The sequence below is a fragment of the Etheostoma cragini genome, chromosome 18 (assembly GCF_013103735.1).
Source record: "Etheostoma cragini isolate CJK2018 chromosome 18, CSU_Ecrag_1.0, whole genome shotgun sequence".
Classification (NCBI taxonomy): domain Eukaryota; kingdom Metazoa; phylum Chordata; class Actinopteri; order Perciformes; family Percidae; genus Etheostoma; species Etheostoma cragini.
In genome coordinates, this window is record NC_048424.1 from 1,657,562 (window position 1) to 1,669,915 (window position 12,354).

The 12,354-nt window shown below is 40.2% G+C and overlaps 1 long non-coding RNA gene across 1 annotated transcript in view; it reads right to left on the bottom strand.

The window, feature by feature from the left end:
* The window catches only part of LOC117961692, a 14,321-nt gene extending 7,367 nt beyond the window's left edge, over positions 1-6,954 (bottom strand). Inside the window, exon 1 of the long non-coding RNA XR_004660467.1 lies at positions 6,944-6,954. This is a non-coding gene — a long non-coding RNA (uncharacterized LOC117961692). The remainder of the gene's footprint in view (positions 1-6,943) is intronic.
* Between the last annotated feature and the right edge of the window lie 5,400 nt (positions 6,955-12,354).

Sequence of the window (12,354 nt, forward strand, 5' to 3'; positions counted from 1 at the left end):
TTTAAAACCAAATTAATGGAAATATATGTAGGAGCTGGCAACGGCGCGTCTACTCTCTACCCATGCTCGACAGCGCCCACCTTGCCTCGTTTTTTTAATTGCATCACGTTTGTGTATTTGGTTGTGTTGTGTATATGCAGCGTGTTTGCTGAATGCTGCGCATGTGTTGTCAAATTAATGAAGTTGTTTTCTTAGTTTGCTTGTGTTTTGCCTGTTTGCATGTGTTTTCTGAAGTTGCAGGGCGTTTGCCCCTGTCGGCCACCGTACATTAGGGCGGGGCAGGACAATCAGACAAACATAGCGAAGCTAGACAAGACAAGACAAGACAGGAAGCTGACTATCAAAATAAAGCAGAAGTAGAACAAAAAAAGACACAGGGGAACAAGACAAGGCCAGGAACACAGGACCACGGAAAAGACAAAAACACAAGGAGGCCAAAGAAAGGAAAAAATACACCCAAACAAAACCCCCAAACCCCAACACTTGTTTAAGCTAAACCTGTTCTCCAGGAATCCTTTCATGTCCAAGCAAAACTGAAAGTACTCCAACGAAAGGGAAGAGGCATCGGACGGATTTGTGGAAACATTTCAAAGAAAGTTATAATCTATTTTAAGGACCTTAAAGGTTTTAAATAGTCGGTGAGGCTGTGAATCTCTGTTCATCTGAGCTATAATACAGGTAATATACTATATAAATATACAGTATATATATGTATATAATATACAGAAGGTAACTTTAACTGTGTTAAGCTGTCGAGTTTGGGCTAAGCAGCGATGACAAACGAGTTTGTGACGCACCTCCACCTTGTTTTGCTTCATTTCAGCTTGTTATGACCCTTACATTGTCCTTAGGTCACAGGGACCCGTTCACTTTATTTGACTTTTTGTGTCGGCCGGGCGTTAATTTCCAGGTCCCCGGTAACACTCATGTACCATGTGATGTCATTTCAATTAGGAGGGACATGTGATTTATAGTACAGCTCAACGAGAGTGTACAAAGTCTTTGGCGGACCAGGACTCCGGGGTCCTGGGACCCATCCTGCACTCGAACACATTAAATAAATTGAACAAGTCCCCGTGACAGGAAGAAATACACAAGAGATAAGTGTGTTGACTAAAGGTTTGTTCATCTCCTCTTTAGAGACATGGCCCACCCAGAGACAACTGGTGAGACTATAAGTTTACTCTTTTCATAAATGGACAATACATGTAGTAATATCAGGAATGTTTGATCTAGATTAAGATCTTTTTATTTTTGACAAGAGGGTCTGGTGGTGCTGTTATATAAAACAATGTTAAGGCGCATTAATGACTTCAACATTTTCTCTGTTTTCAGTGTCAGGGAGAAACTTTTATGTCCACTTGGCAGGAAAAACTAAAGGTGCTCATCGGGCTTTTGTTGAAAAGTTGAAAGACGGTGGCCATATTGAGGTTCAGTCTCCTGGAGGTAGTGACTACCTTTTGGTTTTCTGTCCCATCGCTTCACGAGTTGAAACAGACGTACGCGAGGCCCTGGACCACATACCAGGTAGGGAATGTCTCCAACCATTTTTGGGTCCATTTCACGGCCTATGTTCAGACTGCAGGCAAATATGATTTAGAAAATCAGATCTATGAGACTGACTGTCCACACTGTTAATGGAGAGTGATGAGATCAGATGTGTGTGTCCAGACGTCACCAACCTATCTGCATGGGTTGCTGGATGTTGGATGTTTGGCAGGCTCTGTGGTCACTGTCAAATCCTTTGGACTGAGACGTACTTGTAGAAATCCAATTGAAATTGCATTTTGCATCAACACTGTCATGGTTGAATGACAGTTTGTTTTAGAAAGTTGCCGTATCATTTTGTGCCTAAAGGTTATTCCTCTTGGAAGTGACAAATCAATTGACACTACTTTAAATTATTCACTTAACTATTTAAAACCATGTAAAACACATTTTAAAAATACGATGGTAAGACACAGTATTAAATTACAATGTAAAATGTACTTGTAAATGAACATGTGGTTAGAAGATGGATAAAATAGTAACAGTAGGTGAATAGAAAAAAGCCAAATCTGTCCAGAACCAAAGTGAACTCCTCTCTTAGTTTCATCCGGTTTCTGACTCATTGGGTTGTTTTATCTCTGTGCTAACAGGTGGTAAACCAGCAATTCTGGTGGTGATGAATCACACCTTCAAACCTGACCATGTTGTAGCTCCAAGCAGGAGACATGTGGACAACCCCAACGTCCTCCTTACTGTGGACTGTCTGTTCTCTGAACACACCCTCCTTGAGTGTAATCGCAATAAGACTACTTGGCATGACGTCCAGATGTTTCTGGGAATTCCTTTTTCACAGGTAATGACTAGATTTACTGATCTTATGTATCAGGGTCACACACAATCACTACAGAGTGCACCGATCGTGTGATGTTAGAGATCATCAATGCATGTGGTCTCAATATTAACCTATAGGTTAATATTAGTCTACTAATTAGTCTCTTTCTTCCAGGGACATACCATGCAAAGCTTTAAAAACCAGTTCAAGAAATTGACTAAGTGTGAGTATAATCATGAACTTTTGATCAGATTTTCACCTCGATTTATAATCTTCAATAACATTGCCTGGTGTAAAGGAGTTGTTGCTCTGGGTAATCCACCTATTGTGTAACTCTTGGTTGTGAAGCAATACATTACTATACCAATGTAACATATTAGGTCAAAATTCACAGATATTCTGAGAAAAAGAATCATTCTGAAATACAGGTCCTAAATCTGATTTAAAAATGAATCGGGTGGAGGTAAGTGACACAGAGGATAACAGCTGATATTCAGATTAATGAACTGTCCCTTTGGTTTGACAAGAGGGTCTGGTGGTGTTGCTATACAAACAATGTTACGGCGCATACATGTCTTCAACATCTTCTCTGTTTTCACGGACAGGGAGAAAATTTCATGTCCACTTGGCGGGAGAAACTAATGATGCTCATCAGGCTTTTGTTAAAAAGTTGAAAGACGGTGGCTTTTTTGAGGTGCAGTCTCCTGGAGATAGTGACTACCTTTTGGTTTTCTGTCCCATCGCTTCCCGAGTTGTAACGGACATACGCGAGGCCCTGGACCACATACCAGGTAGGGAACGCCTCCAACCATTGTTGGGTCCATTTCACGGCCTATGTTCAGACTGCAGGCAAATACGATACTAAAATCAGATCTACTGTATAACACTGACTGTCCACACTGTTAATGGAGAGTGATGAGATCAGATGTGTGTGTCCAGACGTCACCAACCTATCTGCATGGGTTCATAAATTATTCACTTAACTATTTAAAACCATGTAAAACACATTTTAAAAATACGATGGTAAGACACAGTATTAAATTACAATGTAAAATGTACTAGTAAATGAACATGTGGTTGGTAGATGGAAAAAATAGTAACAGTAGGTGAATAGAAAAAAGCCAAATCTGTCCAGAACCAAAGTGAACTCCTCTCTTAGTTTCATCTGGTTTCTGACTCATTGGGTTGTTTTATCTCTGTGCTAACAGGTGGTAAACCAGTAATTCTGGTGGTGATGCATCACACCTTCGATCCTGACCATGTTGTAGCTCCAAGCATGAGACATGTGGACAACCCCAACGTCCTCCTCACTGTGGACTGTCTGTTCTATGAACACACGCTCCTGGAGTGTAACTGCAATGAGATTGCGTGGTACAACGTCCAGAAGTGTCTGGGAATTCCCCTTTCACAGGTAATGACTAGATTTACTGATCTTATGTATCAGGGTCACACACAATTAAACAGAGTCTACGTCTGAATGACGTTTATTATTACTAATGGATGAATCATAACTCATTATTTTGTTTCTTTCTTTAAGGTCTCTGACAGGAAACCATACTGCAGACACTATAAGTGTGACTGTAATTATAAACTTCAATCAGGTTACCCAACTCTACCTTTAAACTTCACTCACATGGCCAGCAGCATAGGCGCCGATACCGTGGGTGCTCTGGGGCTCAAGGACCCACAAGTGCCAGACTGCCCGTAGGCTACATTCATTTAAAAATAAAGATTGCAGTTGGGGCCAATTGTCATGTGCCACGCCCTTGTACTCTGCTCCTGACTGGCTAGTAGTCCTTACCCAGCTAATGCGCATGTGCGACTCCCAACAAAGATCAAACGGAAGTGTGATGCCTCACTCTGGAGCTAAAACAGAGAGCTCAAAACACAGAGTGAAAAGAGGAGCTGCAGCAATATAGTACAAGAAAAATATGGTGTTTTTTGAAAATACAACCATGTGTTGTGATATAACCTCTAAATACAAGTATGAACCTTAAAATGAGCATAATATGTGCACTTAAAGAAATAAATACATTGGTACTCTTATTTTAACATGTGAGCTAAAAGGTCGCACATGAAACCAGATGACTCATTGCTCTGTTTGTCTTTCTTTTAGGGTGGAGGAAGAACTGGAAGCGTTTTTTTTTAACAGGTTTTATAATTGTGGGTTTTGAGATCATTGTGTCTGTGATTTATTCGAAAGTGAAAAAGAAGTAAGATGTGTGAGGCCTGTCAAAAACTTGCATTACAAAAACATAAGGAATCCACTGCAATGGCAGTTTGCAGCATTATCACAATAAATGATTCTTAAAGGGACAAAATAAATGTACCATGGAATGCATGTGCAATTAAAAATGAAATAACAGAAGATTGGTATTATTGTTCATATTATATATGTATATTATTGTAGTATACTGTAGCATCAGGAAGGCTGATGTAGATGTTTTTAAGCTGAATGTGTAGATCTCACACACTTTGAATGAATAACAGATGAATAACAAAAGATAGAATGAAAGAGACTAAGTTAAAAAGTAACCTTGGCAATTGCAATTTACTTATTATACACACTAACGCACAACTGCTATAAGTTGGCAAAGGCTGTTTCCTTTATCAGATAGTGACAGTGGATAGACAGGAAAGTAGGGAGGGAGAGAGAGAGAGAGAGAGAGAGAGAGAGAGAGAGAGAGAGAGAGAGAGAGGGACGACACGCAGCAAAGGGCCGCAGGTCGGATTCGAACCCCGGCCGCTGCAAAGGACTCAGCACACAAGGGGACACACGCCTTACTGGGTGAGCTAGAGGCCGCCAGAGTCACATTTTTAGGATTTGGTTATTATGATATGATAAAAGTATGCTAGGAGCACACTCTCACACACATGAAATATTATAAGAACAGCTGATTTCTGGGGTAGTAAATGTCTTCAGCGGGTGGGCGGTTCTTATACGTACTATAAAAGTTATGAATAACTTATGAATTGTTGTTATTGTCAATTAGATCTCAACTACACACCCGTAGAGTTTTTTTTTAGGGGGGGGGGGGGGTGGTGTGATGCCATTTCTTAGATCACACCCATTTTCAAATTTGGCCTTCATTTTGATGCCAACTGCACACTTGTTTTCTCTGCAGCTGGCAGGGCCACACACACACACACACACACACACACACACACACACACACACACACACAACATCACTGTCAGGGCGATTAAACATTTACATATGACTCATTATAACCATGGTTTTTTAAGCTAAACCTGTTCTCCAGGAATCCTTTCATGTCCAAGCAAAACTGAAAGTACTCCAACGAAAGAGAAGAGGCATCGGACGGATTTGTAGAAACATTTCAAAGAAAGTTATAATCTATTTTAAGGACCTTAAAGGTTTTAAATAGTCGGTGAGGCTGTGAATCTCCATTCATCTGAGCTATAATACAGGTAATATACTATATAAATATATAATATATAGAAGGTAAATTTAACTGTGTCAAGCTGTCGAGTTTGGGCTAAGCAGTGATGACAAAAGAGTTTGTGACGCACCTCCACCTTGTTTTGCTTCATTTCAGCTTGTTATGACCCTTACATTGTCCTTAGGTCACAGGGACCCGTTCACTTTATTTGACTTTTTGCGTCGGCCTGGCGTTGAGCTTTGGGTCCCCGGTGACCTTCACGTACTATGTGATGTCATTTCAATCAGGAGAGACATGTGATTCGTTGTACAGCTCAAATAAAATGTACAAAGTATTTGGCGATTAGACTCTATCGTTATGCGAATCTTTTGTATATATACAGTGAGGAAAATAAGTATTTCAACACCCTGCTTCTCCCAGCAGTTCTCCCTCTTAGAAATTATGTAGGGGTCTGAAATTGTCATCGTAGGCGCATGTCCACTGTTAGAGACCTAATCTAAAAGTTTTTTCCAGAAACCACAATGTCTGATTTTTTAACTATTATTTGTGTGATACAGCTGCAAATAAGTATTTAAACACCTGTCTATCAGCTACAATTCTGACCCTCAAAGACCTGATAGTCTGCCTTCAAAATGTCCACCTACACTGCCTTTATTATCCTTAATAGATGCACCTGTTTGAGGTCGTTAGCTGCATAAAGACACCTGTCCACCCCATACAATCGGTAAGAATCCAACTACCAACATGGCCAAGACCAAAGAGCTGTCCAAAGACCCTAGAGACTAAATTGTCCACCTCCACAAGGCTGGAAAGGGCTACGGGGACATGTCCAAGCAGCTTGGTGAAAAAAGGTCCACTGTTGGAGCAATCATTAGAAAATGGAAGAAGCTGAACAGGACTGTCAATCTCCCTCGGACTGGGGCTCCATGCAAGATCTCACCTCGTGGGGTCTCAGTGATCCTAAAAAAGGTGAGAAACCAGCCCAGAACTACACGGGAGGAGCTGGTCCAGGACCTGAAAAGAGCTGGGACCACGGTTTCCAAGGTTACTGTTGGTAATACACTAAGACGTCATGGTTTGAAATCATGCATGGCACGGAAGGTTTCCCTGCTTAAACCAGACCATTTCAAGGCCCGTCTTAAGTTTGCCAACAACCATTTGGATGAGTTAGAGGAGTCAAGGGAGAAAGTCATGTGGTCAGATGAGACCGAAATAGAACTTTTTGGTCATATTTACACTAACCGTGTTTGGAGGATGAAGGTTGATGAGGACCATTCAAGAACACCATCCCTACTGTGAAGCATGGGGGTGTTAGCATCATGCTCTGGGGGTGTTTTTCTGCACATGGGACAGGGCGACTGCACTGTATTAAGGAGAGGATGACCATGGCCATGGGGAACAACCTCCTTCCCTCAGTTAGAGCATTGAAGATGGGTCGAGGCTGGGTCTTCCAACATGACAATGACCCGAAGGACACAGTCAGGATAACCAAGGAGGGGCTCTGGAAGAAGCAGATCAAGGTTCTGGTGTGGCCTTGCCAGTCTCCAGACCTAAACCCTATAGAGTATCTTTGGAGGGATTTCAAACTCCGTGTTTCTCAGCGACAGCCCAGAAACCTGACTGATCTAGAGAAGATCTGTGTGAAGGAGTGGGCCAAAATCCCTTCTGCAGTGTGTGCAAACCTGGACAAAAACTACAGGAAACGTTTGACCTCTGGAATGGCAAACAACCAAATATTGCCATTGATTTTCTCAGGTGTTCAAATACTTATTTGCAGCTGTATCATACAAATAAATAGTTAAAAAATCATACATTGTGATTTCTGGATATATTTTTTAGATTCCGTCTCTCACAGTGGACATGCACCTACGATGACAATTTCAGACCCCTCCATGATTTCTAAGTGGGAGAACTTGCAAAATAGCAAGGTGTTCAAATACTTATTTTCCTCACTTTATATATATACACAGGGGGATCTGATGGCGTAGAAAGCCATCAAATCCCCGATGGAATGTAGACACCGGTGGTGTTGACAAAGGAGCCCGAAGACCTGACTGAAGGAGGGGGGTGGAGGGTTGCATTCTTTGCCTGCAACAACAGCTGATAGCAAAGGGAGAAACAGATAAAGCAGGGTTGTGACTCTGTGATTGGCCTTTGCAATGTATGTACATTTCTGATTGGTTTAGCAGGGTGGACACCTCCAACAGATGATTTGAGTTAAATGGAGCGTTGATTAATAATTAGGTCTTCCTGAGTAAATTTACACTGAGCTACATTTCCTGTGAACTTGGGGGGGGGGGTCGCCCTCCGGGGTCTTGAGACCCATCCTGCATTCAAACACATTAAATAAACTGAACAAGTACCCGTGACAGGAAGGACAACACAAGGGATAAGTGTGTTGACTAAAGGTTTGTTCATCTCCTCTTTAGAGACATGGCCCACCCAGAGACAACTGGTGAGACAACAAGTTTACTCTTTTTATAAATTGACAACACATGTTTCAATATCAGGAATGTTTGATCTAAACAAACGATGTTACGGCGCATTAATGACTTCAACATTTTCTCGGTTTTCAGTGTCAGGGAGAAACTTTTATGTCGTCTTGGCGGGAAAAACTAAAGGTGCTCATCGGGCTTTTGTTGAAAAGTTGAAAGACGGTGGCCATATTGAGGTGCAGTCTCCTGGAGGTAGTGACTACCTTTTGGTTTTCTGTCCCATCGCTTCACAAGTAGTAACGGACATACGCGAGGCCCTGGACCACATACCAGGTAGGGAATGTCTCCAACCATTTTTGGGTCCATTTCACGGCCTATGTTCAGACTGCAGGCAAATATGATTTAGAAAATCAGATCTATGAGACTGACTGTCCACACTGTTAATGGAGAGTGATGAGATCAGATGTGTGTGTCCAGACGTCACCAACCTATCTGCATGGGTTGCTGGATGTTGGATGTTTGGCAGGCTCTGTGGTCACTGTCAAATCCTTTGGACTGAGACGTACTTGTAAAAATCCAATTGAAATGGCATTTTGCATCAACACTGTCATGGTTGAATGACAGTTTGTTTTAGAAAGTTGCCGTATCATTTTGTGCCTTAAGGTTATTATTCTTTGAAGTGACACAATCAATTAACACTTCTTTAAATTACTCACTTAACTATTTAAAACCATGTAAAACTTATTTTAAAAATACCACAGTAAGACACAGTATTAAATTATAATGTAAAATGTACTAATATATGAACTGTGGAAAGTTGCCGTATCATTTTTGGATTTGTGATTGTTTCTTCTTTGAAGTGACAAAATCCTTTAACACTACTTTAAATTACTCACCTTACTATTTAAAACCACGTAAAAACGCATTTTGGTAAGACACAGCCTTTAAATACAATGTAAAATGTACTAGTATATGAACATGTGGTTAGTAGATGGAAAAAAATAGTAACAGTAGATGAATAGAAAAAAGCCAAATCTGTCCAGAACCAAAGTGAACTCCTCTCTTAGTTTCATCTGGTTTCTGACTCGTTGGGTTGTTTTATCTCTGTGCTAACAGGTGGGAAACCAGTAATTCTGGTGGTGATGCATCACACCTTCGATCCTGACCGTGTTGTAGCTCCAAGCAAGAGACATGTGGACAACCCCAACGTCCTCCTCACTGTGGACTGTCTGTTCTATGAACACAAGCTCCTGGAGTGTAAATGCAATAAGACTGCTTGGTACAACATCCAGAAGTGTCTGGGAATTCCTCTTTCACAGGTAATGACTAGATTTACTGATCTTATGTATCAGGGTCACACACAATCACTGCAGAGTGGACCGACCGTGTGATGTTAGAGATCATCAATGCATGTGGTCTCATTATTAACCTATAGGTTAATATAAGTCTACTAATTAGTCTCTTTCTTCCAGGGACATACCATGCAAGGCTTTAAAAACCAGTTCAAGAAATTTACTAATTGTGAGTATAATCATGAACTTTAGATCAGATTTTCACCTCTATTTATAATCTTCAATAACATTGCCTGGTGTAAAGGAGTTGTTGCTCTGGGTAATCCACCTATTGTGTATCTCATTGGTTGTGAAGCAATACATTACTATACCAATGTAACATATTAGTTCAAAATGCACAGATATTCTGAGAAAAAGAATCATTCTGAAATACAGGTCCTAAATCTGATTTAAAAATGAATCGGGTGGAGGTAAGTGACACAGAGGATAACAGCTGATATTCAGATTAATGGACTGTCCCTTTGGTTTGACAAGAGGGTCTGGTGGTGTTGCTATACAAACAATGTTACGGCGCATTAATGTCTTCAAATTTTCTCTGTTTTCATGTGTCAGGGAGAAACTTCTATGTCATCTTGGCGGGAGAAACTAATGGTGCTCATCACGCTTTTGTTGAAAAGTTGAAAGACGGTGGCCATTTTGAGGTGCAGTCTCCTGGAGATAGTGACTACCTTTTGGTTTTCTGTCCCATCGCTTCCCGAGTTGAGGCAGACATACGCGAGGCCCTGGACCACATACCAGGTAGGGAACGCCTCCAACCATTGTTGGGTCCATTTCACGGCCTATGTTCAGACTGCAGGCAAATAGGATTTAGAAAATCAGATCTATGAGACTGACTGTCCACACTGTTAATGGAGAGTGATGAGATCAGATGTGTGTGTCCAGACGTCACCAACCTATCTGCATGGGTTGCTGGATGTTGGATGTTTGGCAGGCTCTGTGGTCACTGTCAAATCCTTTGGACTAAGACGTACTTGTAGAAATCCAATTGAAATTGCATTTTGCATCAACACTGTCATGGTTGAATGACAGTTTGTTTTAGAAAGTTGCCGGATCATTTTGTGCCTAAAGGTTATTCCTCTTGGAAGTGACAAATCACTTGACACTACTTTAAATTACTCACTTAACTATTTAAAACCATGTAAAACACATTTTAAAAATACAATAATGAGACACAGTATTAAATTACAATGTAAAATGTACTTGTATATGTACATGTGGTTGGTAGATGGATAAAATAGTAACAGTAGGTGAATAGAAAAAAGCCAAATCTGTCCAGAACCAAAGTGAACTCCTCTCTTAGTTTCATCTGGTTTCTGACTCATTGGGTTGTTTTATCTCTGTGCTAACAGGTGGGAAACCAGTAATTCTGGTGGTGATGCATCACACCTTCGATCCTGACCGTGTTGTAGCTCCAAGCATGAGACATGTGGACAACCCCAACGTCCTCCTCACTGTGGACTGTCTGTTCTATAAGCACAAGCTCCTGGAGTGTAAATGCAATAAGACTGCTTGGTACAACGTCCAGAAGTGTCTGGGAATTCCCCTTTCACAGGTAATGACTAGATTTACTGATCTTATGTATCAGGGTCACACACAATCACTGCAGAGTGCACCGATCGTGTGATGTTAGGGATTATCAATGCATCTGATCTCATTATTAACCTATAGGTTAATATTAGTCTACTAATTAGTATCTCTCCTTTCTTTCTTTCTTTCTTTCTTTCTTTCTTTCTTTCTTTCTTTCTTTCAGGGACATACCTCACAAGGCTTCAAAAACCAGCTCAACAAATTAAGTAAGTGTGAGTATCATCATGTAATTGGTGAACTTTTGATCAGGTTTTCACCTCTATTTATAATCTTCCCTTACATTGCCTGGTGTAAAGGAGTTGTTGTTCAGTGTAACCACTTATTGTGTAACTCATTGGTTGTGAAGCGATACTTTCCTATACCAATGTAACATATTAGGTCAAAATGCACAGATGTTCTGTGAAAAAGAATCATTCTGAAATGCAGGTCCTAATTCTGATTTAAAAATCAATTGGGTGGACATAATTGTAAAATGTCTTAGTTATTGTAATATGTTACATGGGACAACATTATTTTAGGGTTGTGTAAGTTGTAAGTCATGAGTTGTTGCTTTTCTTTTCTTTATTTTAGTGGAGGGGAGATCTTGGACTTGGATTGCTTGTGGTGTGGGATCGGCTGCTGTCGCCCTGGTCATCTTTTTTTTATTCTACTTTATGCTAAAAATGAAGAAGGAAGATCTGCAAAGGCTGTCACATTGATCACATATATATATATATTTTTTTTAAAAGTTTTATCACAATAAATAATTATTGAAGGGACAAATTAAACGTGATATGTAATGCATGTGTAATAATCTGCAATAACTTAAAAGAAAATGATTTAGTTATTTGTAGTATTGTTGTGAAAGCTATTGGGCAGAAGTTTTAGATCACTAATATTTTAAAAGATTTATAAAAGATAAAAGAATAACAGATCTATATGTGTATATATATATGTGTGTGATGTTAGGGATTATCAATGCATGTGGTCTCATTATTAACCCAAAGGGTGATATTAGTCTATTAATTAGTCACTTTCTTTCTTTCTTTCTTTCTTTCTTTCTTTCAGGGACCTACCACACAAGGCTTCAAAAACAAGCTCATCAAATTGTGTGAGTATAATCATAAAGTTTTGATCAAATGTTCACCTCTATTTATAATCTTCCCTTACAGTGCCTGGTGTAAAGGAGTTGTTGCTCTGTGTAACCACCTATTGTGTAACTCATTGGTTGTGATGCGATACATTCCAATACCAATGTAACATACAGTATTAGGTCA